This window comes from Alligator mississippiensis, chromosome 2, assembly GCF_030867095.1.
Source record: "Alligator mississippiensis isolate rAllMis1 chromosome 2, rAllMis1, whole genome shotgun sequence".
Lineage (NCBI taxonomy): Eukaryota > Metazoa > Chordata > Crocodylia > Alligatoridae > Alligator > Alligator mississippiensis.
The window spans coordinates 264873829-264891836 of NC_081825.1; the positions used below are offsets into that span (position 1 = coordinate 264873829).

The 18008-nt window shown below is 44.4% G+C and overlaps 1 protein-coding gene and 1 long non-coding RNA gene across 13 annotated transcripts in view; one reads left to right on the forward strand and one right to left on the reverse strand.

Moving 5' to 3' along the window:
• The window catches only part of NRXN3 (neurexin 3), a 1067046-nt gene that overhangs the window by 803828 nt on the left and 245210 nt on the right, over positions 1–18008 (forward strand). The gene's annotated exons all lie outside the window — the stretch shown is intronic.
• Positions 16425–18008, reverse strand: part of LOC109281017 (uncharacterized) — a 63034-nt gene continuing 61450 nt past the window's right edge. For all 4 annotated transcript variants that reach the window (XR_009460236.1, XR_002087528.2, XR_009460237.1 and 1 more), the window contains 2 exons: positions 17186–17292; positions 16425–16699 (listed from right to left, as the gene is read on the reverse strand). This is a non-coding gene — a long non-coding RNA (uncharacterized LOC109281017). The remainder of the gene's footprint in view (positions 16700–17185; positions 17293–18008) is intronic.

Below are 18008 nucleotides of genomic sequence, written 5' to 3' on the forward strand. Positions count from 1 at the left end.
TTGCCTCAGTAGATGTAAGCAGAACTTGTATTTGCTCTGCCTCTGACTCGACCCAGTCCAGTCCTGTGGAGGGAGAGGAATCAAGAATGCCTCTGGCTCCTCATGGCAGTGAACAAGGAGTCCCCAGTGCTGCAAAACTGCCAGGAGCAAGCTGAACCTTGCAGTGCTGAACATGAAGGCTTTGGCCTTAAAGGGACAGTACAAGGAAAACACAGTAAGACACAGCACCCCCCCCCCCCTTGACATTTTCTATTTTAAATTTTTCATTTTTTTATTCAAAATAGATATGTGTTGTTTTAAAGAATATATTAAATCTAAGAAGCTTGTAAATGGAACCTGTCATTCAGCACAAAATATATTCACATTTATTTTACTTGGGTTTGTGAGAAATTGGGGGGGAAAAAGCCCTCCAGCCATCCGCCACTGCAAACAAACCTAAAACCAGTTATTTGCCTAGCTCTAACTATATCAGAGGATAGTAAGCATAGTGCAGAACATACTAGATAGATAACAAAGTTGGCTGAAAGATTGTGAAAGGTAAGCATGTTTCTGAAGAAAGCTTAATATAAGGAGTTATAAATGGGTTTAGACAAGAATTTAGAAATGTTGTCCCGAGAGAAAATAGCAAGTGAGTTGTCTATAGTCAGTGAATAAGCTAGTGACAACTCAGGCGCTTTTGGATCATGCCCTCAGCTTCCCAGTGAAGATCCCATAAGAAGGAGTTTGATTAGGAGATCAGGACGATGGCTTTAGCAAGGCATCAAACATGTGGCCCTCGGGCCAGATTTGGCCTGTGAAGCCATTCTGTCCAGCCTGCTGGACTATCAGCATGACTGAGGGGAGTGGCTTGCTGCAAAATCCAGGGCCCTTGGGGCCCAGGTGGACATGGAGATTGTTGGCAGGTTTTACAGGTCAGAGTTAAGCTCCTTCTGGCCACTTCAACTGTCTAAGGATCCTGCAAGGAGCTCCATAGTCCAGGTCCAGCCCTGGGCATATGATGAGTTTGACAGCCCTGTTTTACAGTGGGAGTGGTCCATATACAAGGAGTGTCATTGAAGACACAGGTGTGGTGTGGGAAGCAAGTGGATAAGCAATGGAGACAGGCATCTCTTAGAGGAGGAGTAGGGCAGAATCATTGCAAGTAAAGCACGGCAATAGATAAATAGAGAGGAGTTGAGGAAGAAATCTAATAGTGAAGACCCGTAAGTTTGTATTTCTTGTAAAAGAGAAGGGGGAACCAGTAGAGCAACTCAGAAAGAAACTGTGATATGATTAGGATAGGTCAGGAAGGCAGTTCTTCTAGCATTTTAAGTACAGCTGGAGGAACCAGGTCAAGAATGTCAGGAAGATTAGAGGGGAAGAGGTTGCAGTAGATGAAAGATGAAAAGGGCCTGGATGACAGTTTTGGCAGCGTAAATAGAGAGAAAAGGTCATTTTAGCAGTACTATGGATGAAGAAACAGCAATATTTAGAGATGGCCTAGCTGTATGGTCATTGAGAGAGAATTGAGTCAAAGATGACGCCCTTGTTACAAACAGAAGTGACAGGCAGGGCAAAAAAGATGTCAACAGTAAAAGTGAAAGTGGGAAATGGTTAGCACTTGGACAGTAAGATGAGGAACTCAGTGTTAGCCATGTTAAGTTTGACTGGAGTCTCCGGAGACCTTCATGCATTATATTCTGAAAGGTTTCTAAATACTGTACAAAACCTGGACACAGTGTGGCATAAAATTGGATTGGATTCACTTCAAATTCTCTTCCAGGAGTGATCTGGTATAGAACTACATTGGACTCAGTCTAAATATTGTACAAAACTTGGATGGATCTAGTATAAGAACAGATTGGTCTGAGGGCATTACATTTCCTCCCCATACACTCCTCTCCTCCCTTGTTTAATATTCCAGCCAATGCCACTTAATGGAACAGCCTCTTTATATGGCATATACAACAATTGATCTTTCTGCTCTTTAATTTATTAATTATAAATAGTTATGAATTATTTATTATTTAGTTTAAAAGTATGCTTGTTTAGAGCAGCCAATGAGGTGTTTGAGTTATTAGTATACCGCTAATGAACAAATAATAAAATAGAAATTTTAATGTACTGAATAGTGAACAGGGAAATGTAACTATTAGAATCACATCAGATACACATTAGGCATTTACAAGAAAATAATTTACATAATTCGACTGATGGCTTTCTATAGTGCTTAGGAAAGGTATATCTTGACTAGGAGGAAAATGAAGGGGGTGTAGTTTTAAAGTATAGTGGTTGTCATTCTGAGTTTAGTTTTTCCCTGTAACAATATCTGAAAATAAAGTCTTTATTCTCTTTTTCAAGATCAGAGGAAAACTGATCCCTCAGCTACACAGTATGCTAAACACTGGTAAATGATTATCAATCGATGCTTCTGAAGAATGCAAACACCAAGGGGAAGATGTTAGGAGTGGATCACAAGTATATTACTATGAGGAATGGGATCAAATTAAGGCATTTAAAATAATAAGCAGATTATAAAGGAAAGGAATTTTTCCTTTATAATTTGGTCTATTAGAATGTGGAAAAGTTTCTTATGTGGATCTGCAGAACCTCATTGTCTCAATGCTTCAACATTTCACTGCTGAACATATTGCAGGGAACAAGTTTGCAATATATGGGGAACTAGGCTACATATACCTATATAGGAGTTCCCTAACTATAAAACCTATGCTACTAATCACCACCATGTTTTGTAAGCTAACTAGTAGCCAACATGTACCTGATTCACCTCCAAGGAATTCATCATATAACCCCATACAATTGGTATAAAAAAATTGCGTTCATCATACATATTGAAACTACTGCTCTCTACTGCATTTAACTCGTATCGTATGTTCTCACATGTAGCGTGACCAGGAATAACATATACCTCTTTTTTGAAAAGCAGAGTGAAGAGGGTAAGTGAGTAGCAGCAACTAGGGAGCTGAACCTGTGCCTGACAGAAGCATAAATGGCAGAAACTACTGCTACTCTATTTTTTTTATTTCTTTGCTTGTAATGTGCACCCCGATTTTCAGCTGCTGTTCTTTCTTTCCTTTTCTTTTAAAGGCAGATGTTATATATGAGATAATACGATAATACTCACGTGTGCCATAGTGAACGTGCCTACACATGAATTTACACCAGCTTAAATTTACTGTGCAGTAAGTTATTACTGTGCAGTAAGCAGGAATAGGCCGGTGCCTACACGTGCAGGCATTACAGTGCATTAATGCTGTGTGTGGACTTACCTGGGACTAAAGTTAGTCCCGAGTCAGTCTACACACACACAGTGTTACTGCTCACTAGGGCACCTACATGTGCATTATTGCACAGTAACTAATTGGGTGTAAATTTGATACCTACATGATGCAGGTATCAAATTTATGCTCAAGTTGGCATAAGTTGCCATATTTATTGTGCAGTACGAGTGTGCACATGTAGATGTGCAGCCGTATTATGCAGTAATTTTGGTTACTGCACAGTAAATGTGTACATGTAGACATGCCCAGTGCCTGTTTTGACAGAAATTCCTGTTAGCTCCAAGAGGGAGGGGTTTGCAGTGCTCCAAGCTGGTATAAGAAACTTCCAAATAGTCAGTTTGGCACACTGTCAGCCATCCAGTACTGCATAGTCACATGTGTTACAATACAACATAAAAGCAAAGACTAGGAACATTTAGGCACAATTGAACCAAAAAGGAGGAATTGAAAGGGAGGAATAGTGAATGAAGGGGACTGGTAGGTGGTAGAAGCAGAAGAGAAGAGAAAATATTGCAACACCAAATAGAACAAGCTGTTAAGGCGACATGATACTAGTCCAATTTCTAGTTCCACCATGTAGGAGTTATTTTGGAATAAATCTCAGAACATGTTCAGTTTTGCAGAGATAGTGATTAGATTCTTCTTCTGTGTGTGTGTATGTGGTTTTCTTTTCTTTTTTTTTTTTAAGCATGTTATACTTGCCATGCACAAACACTGGTGTTGTTACATATAGATTTTCTGATGGCACCCTCACATCAGGAAATAAAAAGAACCTCAAGCCCATCGGTGATCACAAAAAAAGCTTCTATCCCTTTTGTTCCATAAAACTATCTGCCTATGAAGGTGGATTAGCAAGCAAATGAAAAGCAAAGTACCCCACCACTTTGCTCTTTGATAGATGTGCACTGATACATCGGTCCAATATCAGATTGGCACTGTGTGCCCACCTGGCCTCGAACATCTGGTCACGTGTGACTTTGGTCCGAATGTTCAATAGTATCCGCCTTATCGCCCTGGGTGGTCCGTCGAGTAGGTGTCTGCTTCCTGTGTGGTCCTCCCCAGTCTTTCCTGCCACAACTTTGAATCTTATTACAGTGGAGGGTTGAACCACTCGGATTCCCTCGATGGTGGAACGTCTATCTGGTGATCTTCTGTGAGGCTCCACCTCCCCTCTGCCTTGCCCTTACACCCAGCCTTGACGGATCACTGCTGTCCTCGTGGCCAGCTTCCCGAGCGCTGAGCCCCTAATTACTTTCACAGGAGGGGTGAGTCCCCCTACTGATGGTGTCGGTGGCCTGAGGTATCCTCCCCAGGCTACGAGGCTGCTGGCTTTCCTTAAAGCTAGCACTGACCCTAGGGCTTACATAACAGTCAGGCTCCACGAGCCCTGACGCTCCACTCCTCCAAACATGGGAAACACAAAATGCAAAAAGGAAAAAAAAACCTTTGACCCACTCTAAGGGACCCCACCATCCCCTTGTCAGGCCCCTTTGGCCGAATCACTACCAATGCACCCCTTACCCTTATGGGGCAATACTAGACCCTGTATGTGGCCGTGGTATCCTGTGGTCTCCACCACAATTCCTCTCCCTCGTCACCCAGCCTTCTATATCTTTGGGCCCCCTGCAGTCCTTCAGTGGATGCCTGTCCTCCCATTACCTGCAGGATCGGTGACATGCCACCAAGGTCTGAACTTTGCAACCTCTCGTACTTCCCTGGCCTCCCGTCTCCCACCTGGTGCGCCTCTTCAGCCGCCCTGGTGCCCTCCATGGTCCCACCTGGTCTGGTGACAGGTAATGCACCAGCACCTCCAGCTCCTCTGCTGTGGTCACTGGATTCAGGGTCTCTCCGTGCCCCTCTGCCCTGCTCTCCTGGCTTCTAGTCAGGAGCAGCTGCTTCTGGCTTTCGGGTCTCTTTGCTGCAGCCAGCAGTCTCTGGCTCGCAGTATGTGCAGCAGGATTCTTTCCTGCTGGGGAAAACGGCCTCTGGCTCCGTTTGCTCCCTCAGGAGCTTCGGGGAGACCCCTCCGGCTGGTGCTGCTGCTGGTGTCCGTCCTCCCCCGCCTCTTTGCCAGCGGCCGACTTTATTTCTGCTGGCCGTTGATCACCGCTGACATCACCGGCCAGCCGCAGCTGTGTAAAGGCGTGGCTGACAATCCGCGTGGGCTCCTCCATGTGTTCCGGCTTCTCCGCGGGCCCCGCTGCAGGTGAGTGTCCCCCTTTATCTTTGCCTTTTCCTCTCGGCTCTTCTGAGGATTCTTGTTCCTGGGGTTCCCCCCTGGCCCTTTGGGGGCCCCCCCTTTTGTTTTTCCCAACGACACACCGATATAAGGAAAATTGATTGTATTGGAAATTGGCCTGATGTGGCCGATAATTTGGCTGATAAATGCTCATGCATACGTGCAACTGCAGCGCAGCACATAGGCAACAAGGAGCACAGCCCAGCAGCTTGAAGAGCTGTGTGCAGCTGATAAGTCTGGTGTGGTGGGAAGGGAAGGGGCAAGATCGCGTAAGGGAGTGATCCTGGATGCCAAGGGAGCGATCCTGGATACACAAGCTAAGTCTGTTCCGTCTCGGAGAACAGGCAGCAAAAGGGCACAGCAGTCTCCTTGGCTCAGCAAGGAACTAGTGGACCTCCTGCATCTAAAACGAAAGACCTACAAAGGTTGGAGGATGGGATCCACCTCCAAGGAGGAATATTCTGCACTGGTCTGGACCTGCAGGGAGCAAACCAGGAAAGCCAAGGCTGTGACGGAACTCCAACTGGCTACAAGTATCAAGGACAATAAAAAGTCCTTTTTTAGATATGTGGGGAGCTGGAGGAAAAGCAAGGGCAACATTGGACCCCTGCTAAACCAGATGGGACAACTGACAACTAATGCCCAGGAAAAAGCCAACTTGCTAAATGGGTACTTTGCATCAGTTTTTCACCAGTCCCATGGGATGCCCCTGCCCATTATGGGACAGGGAGGCCCGAGTGAGGGAGATTCCTTGCCCTCCATCAATGCTGACCTCATGAAGGAACATCTTGAAAGGCTGGACACCTTCAAGTCAGCCGGCCCTGTTGGTTTACACCCCAGGGTACTCAAGGAGCTGGCTAGCATCATAGCCCAGCCCCTGGTACGGATCTTCGAGAACTCCTGGCACTCTGGTGAAGTGCCCGAAGACTGGAAGAAGGCCAATGTGGTGCCTATCTTCAAGAAAGGGAGGAAAGTGGATCTGGCAGACTACAGGCCCATCAGCCTGACCTCTATCCCGGGAATGGTCTTAGAAAAGATTATCAAAGAAGCCATTCTTAACGGACTAGCTGATGGCAACATCCTGAGGGATAGCCAACACGGGTTTGTTGTGGGTAGGTCTTGCTTGACCAATCTTATTCCCTTTTACAACCAGGTGACCTATCACCTGGATAAGGGAGAGGAGATTGATGTCATATATCTTGACTTTAAAAAAGCCTTCAATCTGGGATCCCATGATCACCTCTTGGCAAAACTGGCCAACTGCAGCCTCAGGTCCACCATGATCCGCTGACTGGGGAATTGGCTCCATGGTCAGACCCAGAGGGTGGTGGTTGACAGAAGTCAATTGTTGTGTTGCCCTATGACCAGTGGGGTCCCTCAAGGCTCTGTCCTTGGACCTATATTGTTCAACATCTTCATTAATGATGTGGACTTTGGAGTCAGAAGCGGACTGGCCAAGTTCGACGATGACACCAAACTTTGGGGTAAAGCATCCACACATGAGGACAGGAGGGCATTCCAGGCTGATCTTGATAGGCTCAGCAAATGGGTGGACAAGAACCTGATGATGTTTAACACTGAAAAATGCAAGGTTCTCCACCTTGGGAAGAAAAACCCACAGCATGCTTATAGGCCTGGCAGTGCTACACTGGCTAGCACTACAGATGAAAGGGACTTGGGGGTCATGATTGACCACAAAATGAACATGAGCCTTCAATGTGATGCTGTTCTAGTAAAACAAGCACAGTGCTGGCTTGCATCCATAGATGCTTCTCAAACAAATCCCAGGATGTCATTCTCCCCTTGTACTCGGCCCTGGTGAGGCTGCAGCTGGAGTACTGCATCCAGTTTTGGGCTCCACAATTCAAAAAGGATGTGGAGAAGCTTGAGAGAGTGCAGAGGAGAGCCATGCGCATGATCAGAGGTCAGGAAAACAGACCTTATGACAAGAGGCTGAGAACCATGGGACTCTTCAGCCTGGAAAAGCACAGGCTCAGGGGTGATCTGATGGCTGCCTATAAGTTTATAAGGGGTGTTTACCAGGATCTGGGGGAACATTTGTTCACCAGAATGCCCCAAGGGATGACAAGGTTGAACGGTCATAAACTCCTCCAAGACCATTTCAGGCTGGATGTAAGGAAGAACTTCTTTACTGTCCAAGCCCCCAGGGTCTAGAATAGCTTGCCACCAGAGGTGTTTCAAGCACCTACTTTGAAGGCCTTCAAGAGAAATTTGGATGTTTATCTTGCTGGGATCCTATGACCCCTGCTGACTTCCTGCTCTTGGGGCAGGGGGCTGGACTCGATGATCTTCCGAGGTCCCTTCCAGCCCTAATGTCTATGAAATCTGTGTGGGAGGGCAGATCAAGGCCCTCTCAGTAAGGGAGGAGTGGGGCTGGGGCAAGCTCTGGCCAGCTGGGGCAGGGCGGGCATGGGATGGTGCTGGGATCATCTGATGGGCACAGGGGAGAGGGGCGGGCAGCTCCTGCCACTGCACACCACTGGTCCGGGAGCCACTGGTCCGATGGCTCATCAGGCACTCACCTGCTTGTCCGGCGGCTCCCACTGCTAATCCAGGAGGGTATGGGGTGAAGGGTTGTGTGCCTCCAGATCTGTGTAGGTCTGTGCAGGGCTCTTCCCAGCCTGTCCTGCCCCATGCAGATCCTGGGGCATATGCCTCCCCACGCCCTCCCAGACAAGTGGCAGGAGCCACTGGATGAGCAGGTGAGCACCGGATGAGCTGCCGGACCAGCAGCTCCCAGACCAGCGGCACGCAGCAGTGTGAGCCACTCCTTCCCCCTCCCTACGTCCCCCGGATGAGCCATGGCTCTGTCTCATGTCCACCCCAGCTGGGCAGCACTTGCCCCAGCCCCACTCCTCCCTCACCACAGAGGCCTTGATCTGCCCCACCACACCCCTTTCCTCCCTGCTCCCCTACCACCACGCCAGATTTATCAGCCAGATGCAGCTGTACTAGCTGCCAGACTGGTATTGGAAATTGAATCAGTATTGACCGATATGCCTCCTTAAAAATTGGCTATCAGTTGTGGCCCCCAAAATCTCTATTAGTGCACCCCTACTCTTTGACTTTTGCAGTAAGTTCCAATATTTACCATTTGCTCACATTATTACTAATACAATACAATACTTCCATTTTATTTCACCCTTAATGATATTGCTTGTAACAGCCTCATACGTGACCCAATATCCCTGGCAGCTTCCAGGCATTTCCTCAGAATTCTCTATTCTTTATTTGTGCATGTTTCCTATTGTATAGATTTACTTTTAGCCCATCAAATGATTTGACTTAGAAACACTGAACTGCATTTTTATTTTACCTTAAACCAGGTTCAATCTAAAGCAACTTTACTGGCCTTACTCTGGATTTACATTGGTGTAACAAAGATCATCATCTCACTAATGGCACAGCTGGGGTGGGGCGAATGGTTCATAATGGACAATTCAGGTACCTAGACAAAAATACTTGGTCCATGCTTGTAACCCACCATCATCACCACTAGTGGCCACTCTTCTTTCTCCTCTTTTGCGGTATCACAGACTTTATTGCTTTTAGTTCTCTTCTACTAATGGGACTGCAAGAAGCCAGAGATAGCAGAGCTCAGTATTACATCCTTTGTGAATGGTCAAATAAGGACAAAACCTTTCCAAAGCTAGGTGGACAAGGATGCCTGTAAGTGAAGCCTAACACAGGGTATCTTTGCGGATAGAGCATTGTTTCATTTCTCAGAAATGAGGATTGGCTTCATAGCCATGCAGCTATGATATCAGTGTTACTATGAATATGGGATAGAAGAAGAGCAGCATGTTGATTGATAGATGTAATGATGGAATTTTGCAGTTTACAAGGAAGTATTTTAAGCTCAGTTATCACTCCTCAACTCTCTTATAAGGACCTACCAAAGATGCAATGATGTGCTAAAAAATATTATTCCAAGTCTTCAGAAGGCACGGCTGCTTTTCCTTTTTATTCCCCTTCAGCAACTGTAGTGTTTATACACTGAGATAAAACCATCATGTTACATAAGCAAAGGGCATTCTTAGAAATGCAATTCATCCGGCATCTTGTTACAAGCAGCACAGCTTTAGCTGCAGTACACAGCTGATGTACAAGGCTGAGATCCCAGATTTAAAAGCATATGCCATAGGCTCTTCCCTCTACTCTGCCAATCTGAAATGCCTTTTACACCCCTACTTTCTCCTATGCTCTGTCAGATGGTGATCTTTTGTTTCAGATGCACCATCTCTACACAGGCTGCCTAAACCAGGGAGTTTACCACTTAGTAGGGTTTTTTGCATTGGTGCAATTATTTACCTATCGTGCCTGTTCTTCCCTATTACCCACAACTTATTCCACACCTTCCTGTGGGTTGTTTCTGTAACTGTTGTCCAGTTGTATCAAGACAACATAGTAAAAATTAAAGCCTTCAGAAGGTTCCCAGAAGTCCAGTCCAGGGCCTCTGATTATTGTCATCCCTTCCATGTTAACTCCACTGGCCAGATGACAAATAATTCCCAAATGCTTTTATATGACACTGAGGGGGGTGGTGCAGAAGCAGCAGTGTGGGTTATAATAACAAGTGAAGAAATGTGATTACCACTGTAGGAAATGTTTATGTTAATGGGATATCATTTCTGTGTTGTATCTTGCTTGAGGCTTACTTGTACAGTTAAGTGCAGCTCGGGCTCACCTTCAGAATCTCTGCTGAAATGTAAGAAATGAGCTGTACTAGGGAAGCTAGTTTACTGTGACCTGGGATAGGTGCTAGAGGGGTAGCTCAAAGTCACAACAGTATTAGATGCATGTTCAAATAAGGGTAGTAAAGTAGCTGATAGGACAAAATTTAAAACCATGGACAGGTGTTTGAGACTGCAGAGTGCTTTGAATCATATTGTTAAGAAATAACAAAACTCAGAATCTTGAAAATGAACCACACTGAAGGCGTAGCAACTATTTGGCATTTAAAAAAAAAAATTGAATAATAAACCTATTAAAAATGGATTCTCAAGGCAAGTAGGGACGCTAAGTTCTTTGCTGTTGCAGTGGGAGGGAAAGGGCAATGGCTTTGTCTCTTCTGCTTTGTACCTGCAGCCATTGTAAAGTGTTTCTGGTTTTGTTTCCCAAGGTGCTGTCTGGCTGTGTCTGAGAGACTGTAGTGTACTGAGTTTAGAAGTCTTAGAAATGGTTGCCTGAAAACACAGGCTGTAGGACTGGGTAGCCCAGGAAGCCTGTTCTAGCCCTGGAAAGCTCCTTCTAGCTGCAAAGGCAAAGTGGGTTATAGCTGCGTGGTATAAATAATGTTTCCTGTCATAGTGCTCTTGGGGAGAGGGTACACTAGGCTGATGGCTGTCTACTAACTTGAGACACACCAGCCTCTCTTGCTTGCTTCAAATCTCTCCAACAAAAAGACTGAACATAACATGAATGCTGGTTATTCTGTATTGCTTCTCTCCCACTTGTTTGGTCACAATTGTCTTGTTCTATTACTGCCTATTACTAGAGGATGAAAGCTATCAGATTACTGACCCAAACATTTCAGTAATCATGAATCAAATCTTCAGAATCTGGAAATTAAAAAAAAAAAATCAGCCAGTTTTGGTCTCTCTCGTCTTTTCTGAACTCCCCTAGCTCCCCCCCTTCCCCCCCAATTTGTGATGCTACTTTTGCTGCTAGCTCTCATGAATTTATAGTAGTGCTGTTTTGACATTGCTGCAGGAGCTTTTGCTGAACACCCAGCTACTGAAACACACAACTTGGTATAAAATTCAGCTGAAGAGTACAGTGCTTCCTGTTTCTCTCCATTAACCCAAATGCCTATTAATTCAATCTGTGCCCTCCCAGATCCACATCTGCATGCCATCAGTCTGTAGATTAATTATATATCCTTTGATGCCATTGGAAAAGAGAATTTGAGGGGCACAGTTGCAGTTATTGTGTTTGAAGGTACAGGGGCATGGGGAACTGTTTGTCAGATGTGTCATTTGTAGCTAGTTTGTCAGATCTCCCATTTCTAGGTTTTTGGGTGCCTGAACAGGCCACGTGGTAGTGTTCTGTTTCTGTTTCTGTTTCTGTGCAGAGAGGTTGGCTTATACCCCTGGATCTTTCTACCCATTGTCTGATGTGTATGAGTTGGCAATCCCTCCCTCTAAGTGAAGAGATGGGGCTAAGTAGCTATGCAGAGTAAGACAGTTGCCAGGTGAAGAGGAGTGGCTCATAGAGAGAGTAGTGAGGTTTTCCTGCTTGGTACAGTTCTGTGGTCAATACTGTGATGGCCAGTGATGAAACAGTGACCTAAAATGGATGGAACTAGTTTCCTTTCCTGTTTAGGCACAGACAAAAGTGCAGCTCCCCAGTCTAACTCATGAAGCTTCAGAGAAAGCACCATGAATTACATTGGTGATGCGTATGGGGCACACATGGGTGCACATGCACCCCCTGAGATTGGCTGCCATCACCACTGCCAGAGGCATCTGCGGGTGGCCGCCGCATCTGCAGGTGGGAAGGAAGTGTTCTAGTCTGCCCGTCCCACTCCTCAGTGCCAGCTGGGCAACCCGTGGAATGCAGTCCCTCCGTTCCCTTTCCCCCTCCCCAGCTCAGCCGTGCTCCCAGCACACGCCAACACAAGTTAATGATGCTTTTCCACTTTGCAGTGCCTTCATCTGAACCCTTATGTAATGAGGTTTCATATTGTCACAGGATCAGGCCCTTTAAAGCACTCTGCAGTTGTGCACTTGTGTGTTACGTCACAACTGTGGAGTACTTTCAGGGGCCAGATCAGGGTGAAAATTATCACTTCTGTCTGTGCCTTTTGAAACGTGTATTTGTGGGCTGGTTTTGTTCAATATCTTCATCAATGACCTGGAAGATGGCATAGAGTGCACCCTTAGCAAGCTTGCAGATGACACCAAACTGGGGGGAGAAGTAGATATGCTGGAGGATAAGGCTCAGATTCAGAGAGACTTAGACAAATTGGAGGATTGGGCTAAAAGAAATCTCATGAGGTTCAAAAAGAAGAAGTTCAAACTCCTGCACTTGGGATGAAACAATCCCATGCATACAGGCTGGGGCTGACTGGCTGGGCAGCAGCTCTGCAGAAAAGGACCTGGGGGTTACAGTGGACAAGAAGCTGAATATGAGCCAACAGTGTGCCCTTGTTTCCAAGAAGGGTAACAACATACTGGGCTGTGTTGGTAGGAGTGTTGCCAGCAGATCAAGGGAAGTGATTATTCTTTTATTCCTTGCTATTCAGCACCATTGAGGCCACATCTGGGGGCTGGGGGAAACGACTTGTGAGGAGAGACTGAGGGAACTGGGCTTATTTAGTCTGGAGAAGAGAAGACTGAGAGGGTATTTAATAGTAGCCTTCAACTAACTGAAGGGGGAGGGGGTTTGAAAGTGGATAGAGCTAGACTCTTCTCAGTGGTGGCAGCTGACAAAAAAAGGAGCAATGGTCTCAAGTTGCAGGAAGGGAAGTTTAGGTTAGATATTAGGAAGAATGTTGTCACTAGGAGGGTAGTAAACCACTAAAACAAGTTACCCAGAGAGGTTGTGGACTCTCCATCCTTGGAGGCTTTTAAGATCCAACTAGACAAAGCCTTGGCTAGGATGATCTAGTTGGGGATGGTCCTGCTTTGTGCAGGTAGTTGGACTAGATGAACTCCTGAGGTCCATTCCAAACCTCATTGTCCATGTTTCTGTGATTCTCTGATTCTGTTTGGGAAACATATCCAGTCCAGATTCAATAAAGAAAGTAACAGGTCATCAGGGAAGCAGGAGAGTTTTTGCAGTTTGTAACCACCACAGGCAAGAGCACTAGGTGGTATTTTACCCATCTGAAGGTACAAGAAGATAGCATGCTGTGAGCATTGGACAGAAGAGGATCAGGAAAAATTCCACACAGTAGATAAATCCAATTGCTATTTTCTCTGCATGGACACAGCAGAAAATACGTGAAGATCCAGCCAGTAAAATAGAACAAAATGCTGAACAACATATATCACTGGATGGATGCTCAGATGAACCTTAAAATACAATCATGCCTGCTCATAAAATGATCTCCAGACAAGCAAGATTCTCTAATACAAGCAATAGGAATAATGTTCTTCCAAGGTCCAGCAGCTAGCGGGATACTAGCGTAATGTACTTGAGCCAAGGTCTTAGATTAAATACGCTCTTACATTAAATACGTTTCTGAAGGCAGAAGCCAAGGACTCCCAGCACACGCCAACACAAGTTAATGATGCTGTTCCACTTTGCAATGCTTTCATCTGAACCCTTAGGTAATGAGGGTTCATATTGTCACAGGATCGGGCCCTTTACTCCATCTACTGGTGATGGCACAAATGACACTATGTCATACCATGCATCTAGCTTATAGATGACTTCAGGGAATTCAGAAAGAGGAGAAGTATGTCTAGATCACATGCTCAGATATTCCTCCTCTCCTCTGAGTGAACAAAGACAGAAAACAGAAAATTTGTGAAGTGATCCGCTGGTCTGCCTTCTTTTAAGAGAAGGGATGGAAAAGTCTCTGTGGCTTTAATCGCAATAGATGGGGTAACCTATCTTTTAAATGATGAGCTAGTTAGATTACTTAGGAGGACATTGTATTAACAGTAAGAGGATAAAGTGAAAAGGAAGAACAAATGAGCATTTACCTAGATGTTGAAGGGGGAAAAATCAATCCAGGCACTAAAGTCCATAGAAAAGATGCCTGAATTACCTATATACAAATACCAAGAACTGTCTTCTCCAAAGAGTATTTGAAATTGTTCATTTATGAACATAAATTTGATCTAGCTGGTATGACTGAACCTAGTGGGAAGGCTTGCATGACTGGAATGTTAAAATAAGAGACTATAACCTACTTAGAAGGGCTCAAGTGGGAGGATTTGGCACTCTGTCAAAAACACATGAACTGTTGCCTCAATTGTCACTGACAGTTGAGAAGCAAATGCTTTTAAATATTTTGGATCAAAGTCCTAAGAGATAAGACCCAAATGGGGTACTATTCGGTGTTTGCTGTGGACCACCAAATCACACTACAGAATAGTATGACTGTCCCCCTAAGTAGATATCTATAAAGTATAGAGAAAAAAAACTGCTTTATGATTGGGGACTTCAGTCTGAATGACATATGTGCTGAAAGTCTCATGTTGCTGGAATTAAAATATCTTCAGAATTTCTAATAATTATAGATGGCATTTCCTAACTCAAAATGTGTTCCCTAAAAGAAAACGGATTGCTGTATTAGACGTCATCTTGATGAGAGGAATTCATCATAGAACTTAAAATAAGTATTTCCTTAGCTGCAAGTGATCATAGCTGGATTATATTTGTTGTGTGAAGTCAGGATAAAACCCAAACCACTAATATATACATATATACCTGGTGCTGTAAAAATGCCAGGAGAATAAAATTAAACGTAAAATGAGACTGATAATTAATAACTATCTTTAAGAATATTTTCCTAGATGTCGTAAAAGCCAGTCTCACAATTAAAAAAAAGTAGGTTGCACTGTTTAAAAAATCCAGTCTGATTTACAGGGAAGGAAAAGCAACTGTACAAATAAAAACAAAACAAAACAATAACACATTAAAAAAGCAAGGTGATAGTGAGGAGTATGAATTAGGTGCTAAGAATTGCAGAAAATGGATGAAGGAAGCAAAAGGACACAAGGAGACATCAATGTCCAACAGTTAAGAACAATTAGAGTTTTTAATTATGTTAGGAAAAGAAAAAAATCCAAACAATGACTTTGGTCCATTACTGGATGGAAATGGTAGATTTGTCAGTAGTGAATGAAGGTTTCAGTAACAGTTTCTGCTCACTATTCTGTAGAATTGAAAATCTTTGAATCAACACAGGATGCTTTTCTAAAAAAATATGCTTTAATTCAAACAGGAATTAATCCAAAGTCTTGTGACTTGTATTTTAGAGGATAGGACTGTATAGTCAAAATGGTCCCTTCTGACCCTGTAATCTATGAATCTATCTCCCCCTTCCCACCCCCAAGCCCCAAGTGTCAGTTTTATGTCCCTTTGCATCTGCCCCAATCTGAAAATCCACATCACCTCTTTATGCCAATCCTAACTGTACTTCTCACAGAGCTGTGAATGCTCTTCACCCCCTACTCCCTCATATTCTAAGCTGGGGGGGCACATCCAGCCAAAGCCCTTTTTCCCCATTTCCAAAGGCTGGTGGCGCGGGATTAATGGAGAAGGAATGATGAGGAAGGAGGAGCAGCCAAGCCATTCTGCACAGAACAAAGTTGAGGCTAAGGGAACAGATCCATTATGAGCTGCTGGGTTCTTTCTGCTCCTTCTTCCCTTTTTGTACACAAAACTTGAATCAGTTCCTGAAGGGCTGAGAGGACTTCCTGCCTCCTACAGTAGTTCTGATAGGCTGTCCTTCCTTACACAGTAGGGAATGAAAACCAGTCAGAACTATCTTTCCCCTCTGTGATGAAAGTCTTGCAGAGCCCAGAGTTTCTTGATGAGACTGACTCCAGCAGAGACCAAAATCCTCTGATGTCAGGGATCCTGGTTTTCTCTGATAAAAAAATTACAAATTCTCTGATTTAAAACCTCCAAATCTGTGTTTTTCGGCGATTAAAATGAAAAGAAACACCACTCTTTGTGTGTGTGTGTGCGTGCGTGTGTTTGTATTAGGGGTGTACGAAATGGGCCGTATTCAATTTGGATTCGTATTTGGCCCAAATCAGAGACAGTGATTCAATTAGTTGATTTGGATCACTGTCCTGATTTGATTCAGCTAAATCTGAATCTGAAGATTCGATGGTGATTCAGAGAATGAGTGATTTTTGCCATAGATACAGCTTTAAATGTTTTTTCTACATGCCTCAAGGTACCAAGCATGACTTGTAAATGCTGCGATGTCGATGGTGGGGTGGATGGAGCGTCCCATAGGAGTGCGGTGTGGGCCCCTGCGTGCTTGGCAGTGAACATAGAAGTGGACCAGAAGTATGTCTGGTCCACTTCCAGGTCTGCTGCCTAGTACACGGGGAAACTCCCCCACACCTCCCTGGCTCGGTGATTGGCCACTGGGGAACCCCGGGTGCCTTCCCAGACCCAGGAGGCACCAGTCTCTGAGCCGGGTGGTCAGGGAGGGTCCTCTGCGTGCTCTCCGGTGGACCTGGACCTGTGTTGGGAGAAATAGCACAATTCTTATTGATTTCAGAGGGACCAAGATTTCATCCCAGAATCCTAACACTTCTGCTCTTTGCCAGTTTATCTAAGACGTGGCCTGGGCGACATAATAGGGGAGTTATTTCATGTCACTTGTGATGGGATTTCTGCGGCCCACCCACTTGTCCATTACCAACTTGACCAAGCTCAAAATCGTATTCTTCTTCAGGTCCTCTAACCACTGGCTTATTATTAAAGCCTATGGAGATATTACCCTCTTGGTCTCACGTGAAGCTTACAATTGGTAACATAGCTGATTCAGTAATTTGGATTTCTCCATTATCATTGTGCATTCTCAACAGAAAAGTCATTGCCTTTAAGCTGCAGTGGGTGAAATCACAAGTCACTACCTCCATTATGCTGTCTGAGTTGTGTGAAATAAGACGTGTTTTAGAGGATCGTGGAAGTCAGAATATGGAACAAACGTATAATAAATCACCTAGTCCATGCAGGCTTTTCACTACTGTTTTATTCTCCAGTTTGCCAAATATAGTTCTTCTTCTGATCAGTCTGTGTTTTCCTCACAGCTCTTCTCTTTCTGAACAACTGAGAGAGTTAAAAGATTATCTGTTCAAGAACAAATAAAACGAATGCTAGGAAAGCAAAAGATCTGTAGTGCCAGAAGGATAGATAAGATATATAGGCAGATAGGAAGAATCTGATAGATGCACATTCATGTTAAGTTCTGATAAGAGTAGCATCTAGGGACACAGAGAAATTTTAAAGAATGACAGCCCCATCTTGTAGTGCAAGATGTACAATGATGAGAGATAAATCAGAACATAATCTAATTTTCAGGACAAATCAAGCAAGTGAGGCTACACTCAGGGCTGAATGATAAACTTGCAGTGGGGGGCGGGGGGCGGAAAGAGGAAACCTCCAGCTTTCTTAGTTGGTTTGTTGCGTAGAAATGGTTTTGGTTTACTTGACAATACCGCCTTGGACTTCAGAGGACATACCCTACCACCTCAGAAATTAGGCGCAGACATATATACTGCTAAACTGGGATTAAAACCCTGATTATTCACTTCTTTGGGGGAAAAAAGAAAAAAAAAACCTACAAGTCTCTGCCATTTCAGCTAAATCAGATGTCCTCTAATGAATGGCAGTCATATACACATAGCTGCTGCACTACATTTCCTTCCCTCATGAATAGCAGAAATGTAGTGCATCCAGAGGTGGATGAATTTGGGAATAACCCAACATGAATAAAACAAGCCTGTTTTGGGGTTAGAAAGTGGGTCTTTTTTTCCTTTAAAACT